Genomic DNA, 21,068 nt, shown 5'->3' on the forward strand with positions numbered 1-21,068 from the left:
ACTTGGAATCATGCAACTTGTATTGTATGATGAATGAGAATTTTCATCTTTGGGAAATTAAGACTAATTCCTTGTTCACATGTATATGTGAGTCAAGCGAAGGACTAGGAGATCGGGTACACTTGGTTGTGCGCTGATCAGGTCCACCACAAAGAACGATAACATTATTCGTCATGATTTACTAAAGTTTAGTAAATATGGTTATACTTACAAGTTTAGGTATAATTCTGAAACATTGGAAAAGTTTCAATGGATGGCAGAACAAATGAGCAGAATCAAATTAGTTAGAAAGATAAAAGTTTCTCCAATCTAAAAATATGGGAGAGTACTTTAGTATTGTGTTTTGTGATTATCTTAGTGATTATGAAACCATATCACAATTGATCCTCTAAGGACATCTTAGTACATTTGTTTGGCTAAGAAGAGGAATCATGGATTGTTGAAATGGTTAAATCAAAAGATGAATCATACTTCATTCCAAAATTGAATCTTAGAGTAATACTCCAAGATTGTAACTTGAGTGACATAATATTAAGAATGTTTATAACCCTTTTCAAATGTAAAAGTAAAATGTGTTCTACTCTTGTACATTTGAAATTGGTAAGTTGTGATGTTTTGGGTAAAACAGAGGCCAACTAAGGCCAATTGTGTGAAGTGTTTGTCTTGATAAGAATCCATACTAACTCTTGAATATTTGCTTTGTCAAGAAATGGTTCTTGACAAGAGAATCTTATATGTCAAGAGGTCAGTGGGAGTCTTAAAGATCTTGAAAAAGTTTCAAGAACTAATCAAGAATAAAACATGTAGTTTATCACTAGCGCACGACTTGAGGTTTGTAACCTATCGTGTTGACATACTCTTATTTCTGTGCCCATTCCAGTTAAAGTTGACTATACATCTGAGTTCTACAAGTTCTCATTATTGGGACAACTACTTGGAAGCAATGGCAGGCCCTTGTGCTGCCAGGTGGCAAGAAGTTAAGATTGCACAAGTTCAGTGCATATGAGTTTAGATTTGTCACTAACCTCCCCTTGTGGTTATGACAAATTCTAATGGATAGGAACACATACACCATAAATTCTAAGTGTCATAAGGTTTCTCTCCGATTCATGAAAATGATGGTGAGGAAACGCTTTCACTAAGTAGATTTTAAATAGATAGCAATTGTGATATTTGCATTCTCAAAGTCGTTAGTGGAGCGTGTGTGGTTAACCGGCACACTAACATGGACTTGTGAGAAATGGAAAAGGTCTAAACAATTGAGAATACGATTACGGCATCCATTTTCATAGTTCTGGAAATTGTTTAGACACACATGTGAGCTATCTAAGGAAAGGTGTATGATTCTGATAAAGTTTTATCAAAGCATCTCGTATCAAAAATCTAAACTTTGTTAAGAAAGTCAATAAGGTATTGATTTCTAGAAGTCCAGCTGATTTCTGAGTACATGTCAAAGCTAGTGGGAGCATAAGTGTTATGCTTATAATCATCATGTTAGTGGGAGCATGATAATTATGATAAGTGTTGCAATATTGGCAATGTTAATTATAGAAAACAAAAGTTTCAATTCGGAAAAGTTTTTTTGCTATAATTGTCACACCCCAAACCCGGAATGGCGGAAACGTTCGGGGGTGGAGGACGTCATGTACAGTATCACAACAAAGCATAGTAGTAAACAAGCAATAACATCATCCATTGCATTAATAATATAATTTCATACAAGTGTGTTCTATGAAGTTTATAAGACACCAAAAATGTAAATCAAAAATAAGAGATGAGTCTTAAACGAGCTCCATCTTCTAAAAAACCTGGCATCGGTACCTGTCTACTAATGACCTGAGAATACAAGTTATTTTGAAAGAGTTTATCAGCTTTAAAGCTGGTGAGTTCATAAGCATTTAGTGTCATTGTTTGAATGAAAATGTCTTTATGTACATGATGTATAAGTTTTAAATGTTTGTAAATGTTTGTAAATGTTTGTATCTCCTAGAAAAACCTATATTTTCTACTAAACGTAGCCTTCTACCAAGGCATCAAATGAAATGTGTGTTTGTTTCTTGTAAAAGTGCGTATTTTCCCAAGTATGACTATCATTAACCAAAAATATAGTTTTACATTACCTTTTATGTGAAAAGATCACAATGTGAATGCAATGGGGAAATAATAAAGTACTGTAGTATTTGTATTATAGTAACTACTGCTGTACTTTCTACCTTAAACCAATTGATATTTAAGGTATGATGTGACCTGGTTGTACCATACTATCGACTAATAACACGACGATGAAAGACGTCGGAAGAAATGACATTTGGCACCCGTTGACTTGTAAGTCCCACTGTAGCGAACAGCAAGGTGTAGGATAGTCAATCCGGTATAGATCTATACGCAAATTCACGCTCTCCTTTTAGGAGATTCTGGCTACAAATCGAGCCATGACAGGTGATGCCATGCCCCGAACGACGGTTCACATTTATGTTATTGTATATTTGTATATGTAGTGTATGTACTAGCTGTATTGTATGTTCTCTCTTTCTAGTATGTATGTTCTATCTGTATGTTATTGTTTGTTTCTCATCATAGTATTCTCTATCTGTATGTTATCGTTTGTTTCTCATCATAGTATTCTCTATCTGTATGTTATTGAATCATGTATGAACTGACTCTTTGTATGTTTCATTGTTCTAGTATTAGTATTAGTAACTTCCTAAACTATACCTATTATAGTTTACTAGCAATGTTGTTTGTATAAATGAACATGATTGTATACCCTTGCTACCCAAAGGTATTTGAACTGAATGAAGGAACTTTTATATCTAGATACACTTTTGACAAAATATAAGTTTAAAAGAGTTTAATAAAAGTATTTAACATGTAAAAGAGTTTGTACAACGATTTGAAGTAGTTTGTTTGTTAATACAGTTTGAAAAGTAAGAAAATTCACTTGTTTGGTAGTTATTAATCACATGTGATTGATATAATAACTATAATAATTCAACTTGTATTCCCCCCATAAAATCATTTAAAATCATTTAAAAGGTTGATTAAGGGGTATGAACTCACCTGTAGTGAGTGGTTTGGATGAACGGATGGTATAGGATGCTAAGTGTCAAGTGAAGAGTTGAGGACACACACGGATCCTAATTACATATAATGACACATATATGTATTTAATTAGTCAATTAACAACTAATTAAGCAAGTAAAGACACCTTAGGACATGGAAAACACCTTGATTCAAGTGCTAGGAGTACCAAGGGTTGCATCTAAGGGTGGTAGGGCCTCACTTAGGAGTTTACGGCCCAAATGGTACCACCATGTGAGTTTACGGCCCATGGGTTTATGGCCCAATGAGTTTACGGCCGTAAACTCATGGTAAGTAGTACCATTTTGTGTTTCAAGGTCTTATAAGTCATAAGGAAGTATTATTTGATCATGTCTAAGCCTTAGGAAGGAAGGGTGGCACATATGCACCCTTAACTATTGTTTACGGCCCAAGGTGATTGCCTTGGCCGTAAACATCATTTGTTCTTGTTTCTTTTGATGTTTAAGGTCCAAAACGCTTCTTGGAAGTGATCTAGACTTGTTTCCAAGGCTTTGGAAGGGACTAGGGCTCATATTGCCCCCTTTATTAGGGTTTACGGCCCAAGGAGATTGCCTTGGCCGTAAACACCTTATAATCTTGTGTTCTTGATCTTTTCTAGGTGTAATCTAAGTGATTCAAGCACACAACAAGCTAAGGTAAGAGTACTTACAATATAGAAGCTTGTAAGGGTGTTTAAAGTCCAAGAACACTAGTGTGTGTTCTTGGTGAAATGAAGAACACTTGAAGATCTATCAAAATGAAGAGATTTCATGGATAAAATCATGTAAAATCACTAGATGTTGTAATATATCAACTAATCAAGGAAGGAAACACTTACAAAGTTGAAGATCAAGAAGAAAAATCGGATGATACTTGAGAGAGAATGACTTCTAGGCTTGGAAATGGTAAAAATGACTAAAATGGCTAAGTGTCATATTTATACCCTTAGAGTTTACGGTCGTAAGCTCCATGTTATGGCTGTAAACTCCAAACTCTTGGAGTTTCGAGACTTAAATGATGCACAATAAACTCTAGAGTATACCTCCTATGATTTCCTCTTGAAGTACTAGGCTTTAGAACACTCAAACGGCTCTAAACAGTGCTAAAAGTTAACAGAAATGAGTCTGACTTCTATTGCAGTGAATGGTTGTACAAGATAGAAGTTTCGAGTTGTCACATCATCCCCCCGTTAGAGGGAATTTCGTCCCGAAATTAGAGTTTAAGCAAATAAGTAGTTACAAATAAGTAGGTAAAAAGATGAGGATATTTCAGTTTCATTTGATCCTTGCGCTCCCAAGTGAATTCAGGTCCTCGCTTGGCGTTCCAGCGAACCTTCACTATCGGGATACGACTTTGCTTCGTTTGATTGACCTCTCGATCCATGATCTCTACATGTTCTTCCACGAAGTTGAGGCTCTCGTTGATCTTGATCTCATCGAGTTGGATTACAAGAGTCTCGTCGGACAGAAACTTTTTCAAGTTCGAGACGTGGAAAATAGAATGTACGTTACTGAGTTCGCGAGGTAAGTTGAGTTTGTAAGCTACAGGGCCGATTTTAGCGAGAATCTCAAAAGGCCGTATGTATCTTGGATTTAGCTTTCCACGCTTTCCGAAGCGTATCAAGCATTTCCAGGGTGAGACTTTCAAAAGAACGCGGTCTCCCACCTGCAATTCTAAAGGTTTCCTTCGTTTATCTGCGTAGCTTTTCTGTCGGTCTCTAGAGGCTTTCAATCGTTCACGAATCTGAACGATCTTCACTGTCGTTTCCCAAATGATTTTCGGTCCAGTGAGAGTGCTATCAGGAACTCGTCCTTTAGCTAACCTAGTGTCACCCACCTCAGCCCAACACAGAGGGGATCTGCTCTTCCGGCCATAGAGGGCTTAAAATGGAGTAACCTTTATGCCCGTGTGATAACTATTGTTGTAGGAAAACTCGACAAGGGGTAAATGAGTATCCCATGCCTTCCCAAAGTCGATCACGCAGGCTCGCAACATATCATCCAAGGTTTGTATAGTCCTCTCACTTTGTCCGTCGGTCTGTGGATGGTAGGCTGTACTCATGTCCAGCCTAGTGCCTAGGGAACTTTGTAGCGACTTCCAGAACCTCGAAGTGAATCTACTATCTCTATCCGAGATAATGGATATGGGAACACCGTGCAGTCATACAATCTCCCGAATGTAAGTTCTTGTTAGCTTCTCCATCTTGTCTGTCTCTTTGATAAGCAGGAAGTGTTTGGACTTTGTTAGCCTGTCTACGATCACCCAAATGGTATCGAGCCCACCCGTTGTTTTGGGCAACTTGGTTATGAAGTCCATAGTGATTCGCTCCCACTTCCATTCCGGTATCTCCGGCTGTTGTAGTAAACCTGAGGGTTTCTGGTATTCGACCTTAACCTTGGCACAAGTAAGGCATTTACTTACGAAGGTAGCAATCTCTGCTTTCATGTTAGGCCACCAGTATAACTTTTTAAGATCCAGATACATCTTATCTGAACCTGGGTGGACGGAATATCGAGTGTTGTGCGCCTCGGTCATGACCAAGTCTCTGAAACCACTGTGTTTCGGTGTCCAGATCCGATCCATGAGATATAAGGCTCCGCCACCCTTGAATTCCAAATTCTTATCCATCCCTCTTAGGGATTCACTCGCCACATTTTCAGGTTTCAAAGCGCCGAGCTGAGCCTCCTTAATTTGTGTGGACAAGTGTGAATGGATAGTCATAGTCAAAGATTTGATTCTACGACCAGAGTATTCTTTCCGACTTAGGGCGTCAGCTACTACGTTGGCCTTGCCGGGATGATAACGTATTCACATTCGTAATCACTGAGTAGCTCGACCCACCATCGTTGTCTCATGTTGAGCTCCTTCTGGTCGAATATATGTTGTAGGCTTTTGTGGTCTGTAAAGATCGTGCTTTTTGTGCCATACAGGTAGTGTCTCCAGATCTTCAGCGCAAACACTACTGCTCCCAACTCAAGATCGTGAGTGGTGTAGTTGACCTCGTATGTCTTCAGTTGTCTCGAGGCATAGGCGATGACCTTACCTCGCTGCATCAACACACAGCCGAGCCCTTGATTTGATGCATCATAATAGACCACGAAGTCTTCTATTCCTTCAAGGAGGGATAGTATAGGTGCGGTGCATAAGGCTCGTTTTAGCGTTTGAAACGCTTTCTCCTACTTTTCTTCCCAGTCAAAGGCCACGCCTCTCTGGGTCAAAGTCGTAAGAGGTTTCGCAATTCGCGAGAAGTTCTGAATGAACCTGCGATAGTAGCCAGCGAGGCATAGAAATTGACGAATTTCTGTAGGCGTCTTCGGTGCTGACCAGCTCTCAATGGCTTTGATTTTGGAAGGGTCCATATGTATTCCTTCATCGCTAATCACGTGTCCTAATAATTCGACTCTTCGGATCCAAAATTCTCATTTCGAGAACTTCGCATAGAGCTTCTTCGATCGTAATGTTTCCAAGACCTGTTGAAGATGTTGACTATGCTCTTCCTTACTACGAGAGTACATAAGTATGTCATCGATGAAGACGATGACGAACTGATCCAAGTAAGGATGACACACCCTATTCATTAAATCCATGAATATTGTGGGCGCGTTGGTTAATCCGAACGGCATCACTACGAATTCGTAGTGTCCATAACGAGTTCGGAAGGCTGTCTTCGGAACATCCTCCCCTAACACTCGTAACTGGTGATACCCGGATCTTAGGTCGATTTTTTAAAAGAAGTTCGCCCCTTGAAGTTAATCAAACAAATCATCTATACGAGGCAAAGGGTAACGATTCTTGACGGTCAGTTTGTTGAACTCCCTGTAGTCGATGCACATACGAAACGATCTGTCTTTCTTCTTGACGAACAAGACTGGAGCTCCCCAAGGTGAGAAGCTTAGTCTTATAAAGCCCTTGCTGAGCAGTTCGTTAAGTTGACTGGACAGTTCTTGCATCTCTGCAGGTGCTAGACGATAGGGCGATTTGGCTACTGGGGTAGCCCCTGGAACTAAGTCGATTCTGAACTCGACTTGACGTTGTGGAGGTAATCCTGGGAGTTCTTCTGGAAAGATGTCAGGAAAATCGCGTACTACTGGAATGTTGTTAATGTATTTCGTTTCTTGGCTCACATCGACCACATGAGCAAGGAATGCGCGACATTCCTTTCGCAAGAATTTCTGGGCTTGAATGCTCGAGATGAGGTGAAGGTTAGTGTCGGGTATGTCGCCGTAGATTACTAGAGTTTCGCTAGACGGCAGATTAAGGCGAACAGCCTTTTCATAACACATGATGTCGGCACGATGCAGAACCAACCTATCCATGCCGATAATGACGTCAAAACTTTTAATTGAGACCGGAAGGAGGTCGATGGAAAATGAATGGCTATCAAGAGTTAGAGTACATCCTATGTATATGCAGTGAGTACTCTCTATCTTTCCGTTAGCCATTTCTATAGTGAAAGGTTCTTTAAGTACTCGTGATTTTTGCTTAAGTAAGTGAGCAAACTTTTGGTTCACGAAACTCCTCTCCGCTCCACTATCAAACATAATGCATGCATAAGAGTTATCGAGGAGAAACGTACCAGTGACCACTGTGGGGTCAACAACCGCTTCCTCGTGGCCTATAGCCAGAACTCTTCCCACTCCGCCGGTGTTCCCTGCCTTCGGGCAGTTTCTCTTGAAATGGCCCATCTCGCCACAACCGTAGCAAGCTTGGTCGACGCCAGCGCCGGGGACCTGGGTGATTGGCTTTGCTGGAGCCTTGCAGAAACGGACAGTGTGCCCCTTCCTGTTGCAGTTAGAGCACTGCATTTCCTGGCAGGCTCCTGTGCGGTGGAAGTTGCATTTGTTGCACTTTGGCAAACTTCAAGCGTACTGCTTTACCGGAGCAGCAGCAGCACGTGCTATCGCCGCATGAACTGCCACGACCTGCTGCTTTTTGGCAGCCTTCTTCTTTTTCTTGTCATCCCAGAATTTCCGCTTGTTGTCAGCGGCTTTGGAGGGTTCTGAGATGGCTAGGGTTGTTGTTGCTGCTGGGGTACGGACCCCATGGTCAATGAGCCTCTGTGCCAAACTCATGGCACTATCGAATGTAGTAGGGTTTGAAGCTAAAACATTCCCCTGAAATGGAGGCACCAGCCCCCAGATGTACCTCTCTATTTTCTTTCCCTCTGTGTGAACCATGTTGGGACAGAGAGCCACCAGCTCGCTGAATCTGGCGGTATAGGAAACTATGTTGGAGCCCTTCATGGTTAGGCTCCATAGTTCCTGTTCCAATTTCTGGATCTCGCCCCTCGGGCAGTATTCTTCAATCATTAGCTCTTGGAGAGCTTCCCAGCCTATAGCATTCGCCACTACAAGAGATACTGACTTGACATGGCTATTCCACCATGTTAGGGCTTTTTCCTCAAAGGTGCAAGCAGCGAACTTGACCCTGCTCCCTTCTGAACAGGAGCAGATTTCGAAGACCGATTCGGTCTTCTCGAACCATTGCGAGAGGGCAATGACTCCGCGAGTCCCTTTAAAGGACTTTGGCTTGCAGTTGGTGAAGTCCTTGTAGGAGCACTCTCTTAAGCGCACGGGGGCTTCACCGTGAGTAGAATGAACAGGAGTCCCACCTTCGGTGGCACTTGAAGAATGATATTGAGCCATGGTTGTTGCCACAGCCGCAACTACTGCATCATTTAGAGATGTCTTATCGATTTGAGGAGTAGGTGGTGTTGCAGTTACCGGAGGGTTGCGTCTCGTTGATCGGCGCGGAGGCATCTTTTAACTAAAAGTTTACAAAGATGACGATACTGGTAAGAATAGAGAAAATGATGAGAGTGACTCATGGACTAACTCTCCATAGCCCAACAATACAAATGAATAGTATGCTTGAATGTAGATCTAGTATTAACAGTTGATAATATATGGATATTAAATTCCATGAGATTAGATATCTGTCAAATATACTGGTATTACAGATGTAACAAGTTCGGGAAAAGTGACCTAGAAGTAGGTTTTACATCAAACTAAGATGGGAAAATTTTGACAGAACTAAGACCAAATCATGACTTAACAGATCTAAGGTCTTCACAAAGATAGGAAATTAAACTAGAGTTTTTTTACATAAACTAAGTTATATCCAAAAGAGAAAGCTGAGTAGGCTCTATCTACGACGAGAGCCACTAGAATGAGTCCTTGATTCTGACAGACGGCGCTCCATGTCTCTCATGCGCCTTTCAGAAATTTCCTGTCGAGCTCGAAGTTCCCTGACATCAGCTTGGGTTTCAGTAAGTTCTCTCTGCAGGGCTGCATTCTGGTTCTGAGTTCTTTCATGAGCAGACTCTAGCTGACGAATGCGGACTGTGTTAACGCCAGAGTTGGCGTCAATTTCCACTACTCGGTCGATGGCTGCTCGACCTTGCTCGGTGTTCCGAGCAATCCTACGGACCATGTTGGGTAGGACTCGGTCAGCTGAACCTCCCTCGCTTAGATTGTAGAAGCTTCGGTCCCCATTGTAGGGTATGGGTTGACCCTGCTCCTGACTCCATCTGTGCAAGTTTGTGGCCCACAGAGGCGTGAGTCCTTGAAACGCTGGACGAGGGTTAGGGTTTGGAGCTACTGGGGGTAGGTTTTTGACTTCAGGTTCGGAGTCAGAACCATTAGAAGAACCTTCAGCGAGGTGATCATCCAAAAGGATTGGATAATCACCATCTGACTCTTCTTCAAGCCATCCTGCATTGCCTTCGTTTGGGAAGTATGGATCTCCGGGAAGATGGAATCCAGCCATGATATCTATGCGAGAAAAGGGGTATAAGAAATAACTAAATTGACGTACTAATTAGATAATTATAAGATAATCTTTATCAGTTACTTCATAATTGTTTAGTGCATACCAGTTATATGAAATCAAAACACGATAGACCTTCGAATAAGTGACCCTAACTCGAAACACACAACCAAACAAGGAACAGGGAGTAAAGCAAAGATTACAAATTCTAAGTCTATGACATCCCAGTTACATATAACCTTAGCGTATCCACTTAGCAACTATTGACCTACTGATAAACACCTTTTTAGTTTTCAGATAAGTAATTATAGTAACACAAAATACTCCTATAGTATTTTAAGTTTATGTTTTGTTCTAATGTTTTCATTGTAGTCGTGTTGGTAAGTTTTTAGACTTGTTGCAACCTCACAACCACTCTTAGGCACATGCTAGTCACTCCTCGGAAAATATAGTTGATCAGGCTATATTATTCCCAGGGTTGACTATATGTCTCTAAGTCTAATTGTGTTGCCCAACAATCGTAATACTTTTGTTCTGTCCTAGTGACACTGATTTTAGTATGAATGCAGGTATGTATACTTGGTTGATATACTCGATTCACTATAAACAATGCTCTGATACCAATCTGTCACACCCCAAAACCGGAACGGTGGAAACATTCGGGGGTGGAGGACGTCATGTACAGTATCACAACAAAGCATAGTAGTAAACAAGCAACAACATCATCCATTGCATTAATAATATAATTTCATACAAGTGTGTTCTGTGAAGTTTATAAGACACCAAAAATGTAAATCAAAAATAAGAGATGAGTCTTGAACGAGCTCCATCTTCTCAAAAACCTGGCATCGGTACCTGTCTACTGATGACCTAAGAATACAAGTTATTTGAAAGAGTTTATCAGCTTTAAAGCTGGTGAGTTCATAAGCATTTAGTGTCATTGTTTGTATGAAATTGTCTTTATGTACTTGATGTATAAGTTTGTAAATGTTTGTAAATGTTTGTATCTCCTAGAAAATCCTATATTTTCTACTAAACGTAGCCTTCTACCAAGGCATCAAATGAAATGTGTGTTTGTTTCTTGTAAAAGTGCGTATTTTCCCAAGTATGACTATCATTAACCAAAAATATAGTTTTACATTACCTTTTATGTGAAAAGATCACAATGTGAATGCAATGGGGAAATAATAAAGTACTATAGTATTTGTATTATAGTAACTACTGCTATACTTTCTACCTTAATGTTGAATCATGAAAAGTGACCCTCTTGAACTTTAGCTACCGCAGTCTGCAAACACCCGCAGTCAAGCTCCCTCATCAGCAACCGCATCTGAAGTCATCTACCCAACCGTAGTCACACTTACTTTACTTAGTTTATTAATCTTTCTATAATACTCTCTATTGTCCAGTATGCCTTGCATGGATACTCTTAGAGAGTGAATCAAATGTAATTCTTGAGACTCTATAAGTAGAGCTCATTCTCACTTATTCATATCAATCTGAATATCTATCTCTGAAGCTATTTTTCTTATCTCTCTATCTGATTACGCATCTCTTCTTACCCTCAAACCTTACTAGAACATAACTGATTACAATCTCTCTTCGGAGCAAGTCTCTTGTGACTTAATCACTAAGTTTGATCTCACTTATTAACTTGGCTTGAATGCATTCCTCGTTATGAATCAACTTATGTGTATTCTTGATATAACAATTGTTGTCATTTCCATTTCTTTACTTTCCGCAACTAACTCTGTAACTATCTAACTCTAACTTATTAATATTATTGTTGAGCTTTTAGATCCTTCGAGATTAACTATTCCGCAATATACTTGTTCTAACGTTTGTTCAAGTGTGTCTCAAAGTTTTTCTCTCAACAATTGGTATCAGAGCCATAGTGGTTACTTTTTGAAAAACGGAACTCTGATTTTCAAAGGGCCTTCTAGACCACTGAAGTTCATTTCTCAAAAAAAAAAAAACTTTTAAAAAAAAACAAGGAAATACGACACAATCGTTATCTCTGAATGTTTCCAACAGTGTTGGTGGTTCTAATCGAGCCCCAATACTGGTAGCAAATGAATATCATCACTGGTCCCAGAGAATGGAAATATACTTAAGGAGACTTGGTAGAGATGTATGGCGATCCATAGAAGAAGGACCACATGTCCCAGTTCTTACACCAATCCAAACTGACGGCGCTACAACCAGACTAGGAGGAGGTCAACCAGTCATGAGCCGTCCCACCAAGGATGATCTCGATAAAATGGAAAATGATGTTGTTGCTTTTTATGAAATCTCTTGTGGAGTTGCTCCTGACAACTTCGATATTATCATAAATTGCAAATCAGCAAAAGAGATCTGGGAAGCTCTCAAGAATTTGTACGAATGCTCAGAACAAGCACAAGACAAGAAGCTTACAACCGCACTCAATGAGTTCAAAAACTTCAAAGCTCATACTGGCGAAAGCTTGGAAAACTCCTTCAAAAGGTTCAACCTGATAGTCACCAAGTTATCCAATGCGGGCACCATCCGCAGTAACCATGAAACAAATCTTCAGTTTCTTAATGGTTTGGGAAGACATTGGACTACGGCTAAGATGATAGTCCAAGGCGATAGAAAAATTCATTCTTTGTCACTCTACAGGCTCTATGGAGAACTGCAAGCACAAGAATCCACCGTGCTCAAAGACTGTGCAGACTTTGGAGGACCACTTGCTCTTATAGAACAAGCTCCACACAATCAATCTTACTCTCCCTCGTATGACACTCCACCACAATCATACGAAGCTGATTCAGAGTATGATGATGAAGAAGAATTTCAGAAGGCGATTGCTCTGGTTAGCCACCAGTTCAACCGTCTACGCCCTCCTTCCTTCCGCAAGAATCAACAGTTCAACAAACCTCCATTCAACCGTAACTTCAATCCACAGAATAACCATCCTCGATATCCCAAAAGTTCACTTCCACAACCGCACTCTCAAAATACTCAACCAAAGGAAGCACCGCAGTCTATTCAAACCACTGACTCCGGTACTCCCTCAGAATACAAGACTGATGCTGTGATTTGCCACAAGTGCAACAAGGAGAATCATTTTGCAAGAGATTGTAAGGCCAATATAGTAAAAGACAGATCATTCTACCTTAGAATGGCTCAAGAATTGGAAGATAAGGAAAAGGCCATGGCATACGTATCCCATGTCAAAAGAGACCATCAAGTTTGGTCATCCGGAGATGAAGATGAAGCCATCAGCAGTGTCAAAAGAAAAGGGAAAATCTGCATGCTGGCAACTGCGGATGATGATAGGTCTACAAAGCTGGAAACGAACTACAGATACATGGCAAAGGATGGAACTCTAAGCATCGTCGAACAGGGAAAACTCATGATCCAAACTCTAAACTATAGCATGCATGACTGTCAACCCTTCATAAATGATCTTAATGACATGTGTGCTGCCGTCCTTACAGACTATAACAAAGCCTTAGACGAGAAGAACATTGCGTCCCAAGAGATGTTCCATGTGAGAGGATGACTGGATAACAAAAGACTCAAAATGGCTATGTTAGAAAAGGACTTAGAGTTAGAAAAGGATGCAAGAATGTTGAGTGAAGCACAATTAGAGATAGCTTTGAACCAGAGAGATTTAGCTCAGAGTGAAATTGTACGCTTAAATCTTTTAATCGAAAAATTGTTCAATGAAAGTGAAGCTATTGAAAATTTGGTAAATAATGGAACCGTGGACAATACATACAATTGGGGTTGGTCAAATGGATATCCTACCGCAATGGATTCCTCACCTCGGTTCAACAAAGACAGACTGTATGTCCCTCGAGACCGAGAATTTCATTTCCCAGTCAATGACAAGACCTTTCCCGAAGACATCAAAACACACTTCGGTAGACTTCATAATCTAAGCAATAATTGTGTCATTGAAGAAATTGTGCCTGAGGTTTTGGGTCACACATGTGATCAAATTCCTATCTGTGGCACCATTTACCCAAATTCTCAAACCTCATCCGTAGTTGATGAAGAAATTGTCATTGAGGGCCCCGAAGTCTCGAAAGTCTTCCCATCTCTGCCCTCAGACCGCAGTGTCTCACACTGTAGTCAGAAGTCCCACAAAAGTCCCACTGAAGTCCCATCTCAGACATACTCTGCGGTAGTCAAATCATCTCTACCGCAATCCTCAGTAAAAGGAACTGTGACCCTTCAGCCAATTCATCATGAATTACCCGTAGAGAACTTTGAAGTGGGTCAATGCTCTCAAACCCCTGAATCTTCAAGTTCGGATGACTCAAGCCCACGTTTTCAAAAATTTTCTAAGAATTCCAGGAAACCGCAGTTGAACATCAAAGACTGCGGTTCCCCAAAAACTTTAGCAAAAAAGGCTTTCAAAAAAGTTTCCCGAGGCACAAATAGACAAATTTTGTAGAAAAACAAGAAGCATGTCAGATCTCTAAAGTCCAAAAGTCCAGAAAAATTTGTTTTCTCACACTATTTTTCGAAAAACACTCCCATCAAGAAAACATACAAAAAGGAATGTACAGTTTCAACAGTCATTCCTAATTCATCTGACACAACCCAAAAGAGTGTAAAGTCTTTTCGAAACAATGGCTTCCAAGTCTATTCCTCAGATGATCCAAAATGGAAGGGTATCTTACCTACTCCAAGACTTTTAAAGTCACATCAAAATTTTAACAAGTGGAAGGGTATTCTACCAAATCCAACAAAAAGGACACAAAGATCTACATGTGCTAAACCTTTTACAAAACAAACTTTTTCAAAGCCCAACAACACTCGTGTAAGATATTACCTACCTCAGACCGGTCACAAGCCCAACTCATCCTTTAGACCGCTGACCAAACATGGTGTCAGAATAAAAGACAAAATCTCAACCTGTCAATGTCACTGTAGGTGTCAAAAAGATTCATCCTATGTCAAACCTAGTTGGAGTCAGAAACCTCGTAATTTCTCAAAAACACACAACGCTCCAAAACTGCACAAACACCTAGGACTAGGATTAAGAGTTGACAAGAAACCAGTCCCTGCAACCTTGGTCCATGCATCATTCAGAAGCTCATCTGTTGTCCCAAGCTCCAAACTAGTTTGGATGCCTAAACTAACCGTGTAATTCTCAGGCTTTGTGCAAGGAGGAACAAGAAGAAGAATGGTTAATCGACAGTGCCTGCTCCTTGCACATGACTGGAAGGTTAGAATACCTTCGGGATTTTAGGCCAATTTGCAACGGTGGAAATGTCACATTCGGCAACAATGCGAATGGGGTCCTCCAAGGTTATGGTGTTCTCACTACGGGGAACTTCTCTATTTAAAAGGTTGCTTATGTAGAAAGCCTTAAACACAAATCTCATCAGTGTTGGTCAACTATGTAAAGCAGGCCATCGAGTTGAATTTGATGATCAATTTTGCTATGTAATGACAAGTGATAGGAACACATGTTTGATCAAATCTCGATCCGAAGGTACTATGTATCCTCTGGATGTCTCTCTGATCATAGGCAAACCGCAGTTATATTTCCTATCCAAAGCAGTATCTGAAGTCAGCTGGCTTTGGCACCGCAAGCTAGCTCATCTCAACTTCAGATACATCAACAACTTGATCACTGGAAAACTAGTGAGAGGACTCCCTATTCTCAAGTTCAGCAATGATACTCTCTGTGCTGCATGTGAATGTGGAGAGCAATCCAAAGCAAGTCACCTCATGGTGATTGACTCTTCAATTTCTGAACCACTGGAGCTCTTGCACATTGATCTCTGCGGTCCATCCACCGTAGCCAGTCTCCATCACAAGAAGGACATACTGGTTATAGTAGATGACTTCACACGCTTCACATGGGTTTTCTTCCTCAGACTCAAGTCAGAAACACCGCAGATTCTCATCAACTTCATCAAGGAAATAGAACTTCAGATCAAGCTTCCAGTATGACGCATCCGCAGTGATAATGGAACCAAGTTTACTAATCATCTCCTCAATAGTTTCTTGGTGTCCAAGGGCATCACTTACAACTTCTCAGCTCCCTACACACCGCAACAAAATGGGGTAGTAGAGCGAAGGAACCGCACTCTAGTAGAAGCAGCCAGATCCATGCTCAAATTCGCACACCTTCCTCTCTACTTCTGGGCGGAAGTAGTAGCAACCACATGCTTTGTATAGAACCGAAGCATTGTGTGCAAACTTCTCAATAAAACACCGTATGAGGGCCTTAACAACCGAAAGCCAAATTTTCGCTTCTTTCATATCTTTGGGTGTAGATGTTTTGTGATCAACAACAGAGATCATCTTAACAAGTTTGCACCGAAGTGTGATGAAGGCATCTTCCTTGGCTACTCAACTAACAAGGTTGCTTATCGAGTTCTCATTATACGCACAAGGTTGCTTATCGAGTTCTCATTATACGCAACACCCCTTCATCCACTGAAACCACAGCAATCCTGGAAAGTGATATTCCTGCCTCTTCGGGTCCATTAAACCTAGTTGAAGTCAACTATGATGATCTCTTCGACCCTATAGAAACAGCCAAATTATCCGAAGTTCTTGTGTCTCAAGAAGCTCAACAGTAGCACGCTGATGTGTCTGGTCCATCACTATCCGAAGTAGCATCTCTCAATACTTCCACCTCGCCGGTTGAGGGGGAAAGCTCTACTCCGGATCAAGCAACAATCATCGAGGTTCCAGTACTTGATATAGCTCAAGTTCCCATCCGCAGAGAATCATTACCATCAAACGTCTCTTCTGAATCGGATGATGAAAACATAGAGAACATTGACACAAGAACAGACTCTAGGATTATCACTCTTCCATCCATAGTCCAGGGGGAACCTTCTCAGGTTCCAGAGGAACTCCCATCAGCAATCCAGGGGGAACCTCTTCCAACTGCTCAAGAAAACTCCATTCTCGCTCCAACAATCCAAGATGATTCCACAGGATGTTCTCAAGTCCAGGGGGAACTGCCATCTCCAACCGCAGAGTCTTCTGATATCGAAGATATTCCCTCTACCGCAGCTGTTGATCATCTGCAACCTCGTCTACATGTATGGACGAAGGACCACCCACCAGGTCAAATCATTGGCAACCCATCCGCAGGTATCCAGACTCGATCTTCCAAGGACTTATCTGATCATTGTCACTACGCATTATTTATGTCCTCGGTCGAGTCCCGAATGATCAAAGAAGCATTACTAGAACCTGATTGGATATCCGCAATGCAAGAAGAGCTAGAAGAATTCAAAAGAAACAAAGTGTGGCAGCTAGTCCCGAAGCCACATTGTCACACCATTGTTGGTACTAGATGGGTATTCAAAAACAAGCTGGATGAATCTGGTGCGGTAGTCAGAAACAAGGCAAGGTTAGTTGCAAAGGGCTATAGTCAACTTGAAGGTATTGACTATGATGAAACGTATGCTCCGGTGGCACGAATGGAAGCCATCAGAATATTCTTAGCATACGTAGCCCACAAAAACGTCAAGGTACACCAAATGGACGTAAAGAGTGCATTTCTCAATGGGGAATTAAAAGAAGAGGTTTATCTTCAGCAACCACCAGGCTTTGAAAGTATTAAATTCCCAGACCACTGCTACAAACTTGAAAAAGTAGTCTACGGTCTGAAGCAAGCCCCACGAGCGTGGTACGAGACTCTCTCTAAATTTCTTGTCTCATCCGGATACAAAAGAGGAGTGATTGATCCCACTTTATTTAGAAAAGCAAATGGTGATCACCTTATGCTTGTACAAATATATGTGGATGATATCATCTTCGGATCAACTGATCAAGGAATGGTGGATGAATTTGCTAAGCTCATGACCAACAAGTTCCAAATGAGCATGAATAGAGAGATTAACTTCTTTCTAGGTTTTCAAGTGAAACAAGTTCCGCAAGGGATATTCATTCATCAGGAAAAATACACCACTGAAATGTTAAACAAATATTCTATGGACAACTGTTCTTCGGCTAAGGTCCCCATGGCCTTCGGATATAAGATCTCTGCTGATCCCTCTGGCGAATCTATGGATCACAAGACTTATAGAGGTATCATAGGCTCCTTGATGTACTTCACCGCAAGCCGGCCAGACATTGTCTTTGCAACAGGTGTATGCGCAAGGTATTAGGCTGACCCAAAAGTGTCACATTTGACCGCAACCAAACAAATACTACGGTACCTGAAAGGAAGCAAGTCTCTTGGATTATGGTACCCCGCAGGCAATGACTTCAGCCTTCAAGCATTCACAGATGCGGATCACGCAGGATGCAGACTAGATCGAAAAAGCACCTCAGGTGGATGTCAATTTCTGGGTGGAAGACACGTCAGCTGGTCATCAAGGAAACAAAGTTGTGTATCTCTGTCTACCGCAGAAGCTGAATATGTGGCCGCAGCCAGCTGTTGTTCACAAGTACTATGGATGAAGACACAACTTATGGACTACGGATACAGAATGCTACGGATACCAATTTACTGTGACTCTGAAAGTGCTATAGCGATTTCTCACAATCCTATTCAGCACTCCAAGACCAAGAATATTGAACTACGGTATCACTTCATCAAAGACCACATCCTGAAAGGTAACATTGAACTCATCTTTGTCCATACTCATGAAGAGATTGCTGATGTGTTCACAAAGGCACTTTACTCTACAAAACTCAACAGTTTCTTACAAATGTTAGGAATGATGAATCCGGACCCACAATTCTTTCTGAATTAATAGGTACCGCAGACCATCCTTGGTCTCTGTTGCGGTCCTAACTGAAGTTACTTATGATAGATGGTTTTGGTATATCCTGTGTACCGCAGTCTATGTACCGCAATCATATATCATATTTATCCTTCACTGGTCCTTATTGTTTGTTATTACTAACTTCTTGTACAAGTTCTCTCCTCAGTTCTTCTACTGCAGTCATACATCTGATGGATTAATGTCTAAGTCCATAACTATAATTGGTAAGACTTGACCCGACCCGGCATGGTCCATTTGGGTTGCATGGCATCATGCATTTGGATAGACTATAATGAGAGAAATAACACTTAAGGTTGGTTAATATATTATAAGTTCTAATATATTAATAAAGTTATTTAATTAGTATTAATCAAGAATTAATTTGGAATTAATTAAGTGATCAAAAGGAGACTAATTAAATATATGGGTTGATTGTGTAAATCATTCATTCTTATATATGTGGGCTTGTGATCCAAGATTCCTTATGTTGGACTAAGTCCATGGGGTGACCCATGGATACTCCATGGAGGTTAAAATCCATGGAGCATAAGGAATGGGTAAAGTTATGAGTTACATGGTGTAACCCTAATAGCCACCATATAAAAGAATCCCATGGCTCAAGAAATCGGGCACTAATGTGTGAGTGTGAGGGCTAGACGATTTCAAGGAGTGTTCAAGTTTCTCTCAAGTTATTCTAAGTGTATTTGGTGTTGTGTGAACCATTTGAGGTGTCACACTTGGGGCACTAGGCACTCAAGCTTCATGAAGATATTCTACATCAAAGAGGTATGTATTCTATCTTGTTATATTTATTATTTTGTATGCTAGATTAGGATAATACCTTGGATGTTCATAATTGTATGTATAATAGAGAAAACATAGATCCAAGGTATTTAGGGTTGCATGTACACTTAGGAGTGTTAGAATGCTCATAACCCAACAGTGGTATCAGAGCCTAGGCTTGTTTTCTTGTTATACTTGCAAAAGTAGCTGAAAAATCGAGTTGGATGCATATATTCGATTGTTTTGGCTGGAATTGGACTAGGAACATTACCCTAAGATGTTTTTGGACTTATAAACTTGTTTTTGATGTGGTAATGTTCATGCTAATCCAATTTCTAAGATAATTGTCATAATTTCAAGATTTGTATTAGTTTGTATGTTCATGCTAATTTCTTGAAGATTGATGATTTGAATTATCTTGTTCTTATGAGGTTCTTAGATTAATAGAAAAGTTGTGTGAAATAGTTGTTTTCAATCAATTTTAATCTAAGAGTTGATTCCAAAGTGTGTTTTTGTAACTTGTCCTCAAGTTATATGAAAAGTCACATTTAAGAATCATAAAACTCATAAAAGTTGGCAAAGGTTACAAAATGAAGAGTCTAGTTCTAATTAAATGGTTTTATGTCTCCATAACTTGTCCTCAAGTTATGGAGGTTCAAGAGTCTCTTCATTAAATTAAAAAAAAAGTGTAACCTTAATTAGTTCCATAAGTTACAATAAAAAAAAAGTTATTTTTTTTTATTAATTAGGTTAAAGTCTTCCATAACTTGTCCTCAAGTTATGGAACTTGAAGAGTTTTTTTTTTAATTAAAACTACTTTAAACTCATAAGTTATGGAATTAATTAGTTTTGAATAGTTTCAAAACTTCCCCTCAAGTTTTGGAATTTGAAAAGTTTTCACTTATGAATACTTTAATTCCAAGTTAGCCCTTAGAATTTTAAAAGTTAAAATTCAACCCTTATACTTTATAATATTATAAGTTAATAATATTTATATATATGTATAAGAGTAAAGTCAGTCTTACCGTTAGTAGGCCTCATTCACGAAGCCGGTCTATAAGGGGGGTATAAGGTTACTGCCTATAAAATGGCAGTTTAATGGGTGTCCACTCTCACCCACCGCTTCCTTGACTGGTGGAGGGTCGTTAGCCGAACGGGTAGGACAAGGACTATAATTCTCCTTTCATTAAAAGTATTAATGATAAATACTAAGTAACTAAACTCTTATTAATACCCAATCTTAGTTACTTAAGTCGTTAGTGGAGCGTGTGTGGTTAACCGGCACACTAACCTGGACTTAACAAGGTAGGCAAAGGGTAACTTAATATTTATCATAGTATCGGTGGAGCGTGTGTGGTTAACCGACACACTGATTAAGGGGTAAATATTAAGGGTACCAAGTATATTTGCATGGTTATTCACACCTTGTTTTGTGATCCTCGGCATCCCAGTCACAAAACCTGAAGGGCACACTCGAGATTGAAACATGCCTTTCAACAGTTCAATGAACCTCAAAGATCTAGGACTTTCAAATCCAATTAAAACCTAATAAATTATTTCGTTTTTCATGGTAGAAATCGGTGAATCGTCATTCACCTACCTTCAAATATTTTATAGCTTGGATTACGGCATCCCTCTTCTAAGTTATAAAATAGTTTGTTGGGTCCTAGCCTTAATATTTCATATTGGGTGTCATATTAAGGACTTTAAATCAAC

The sequence above is a fragment of the Lactuca virosa genome, chromosome 5 (genome assembly GCF_052849685.1).
Source record: "Lactuca virosa cultivar CGN04683 chromosome 5, Lactuca_virosa_CGN04683_v6, whole genome shotgun sequence".
Taxonomy (NCBI): Eukaryota; Viridiplantae; Streptophyta; class Magnoliopsida; order Asterales; family Asteraceae; genus Lactuca; species Lactuca virosa.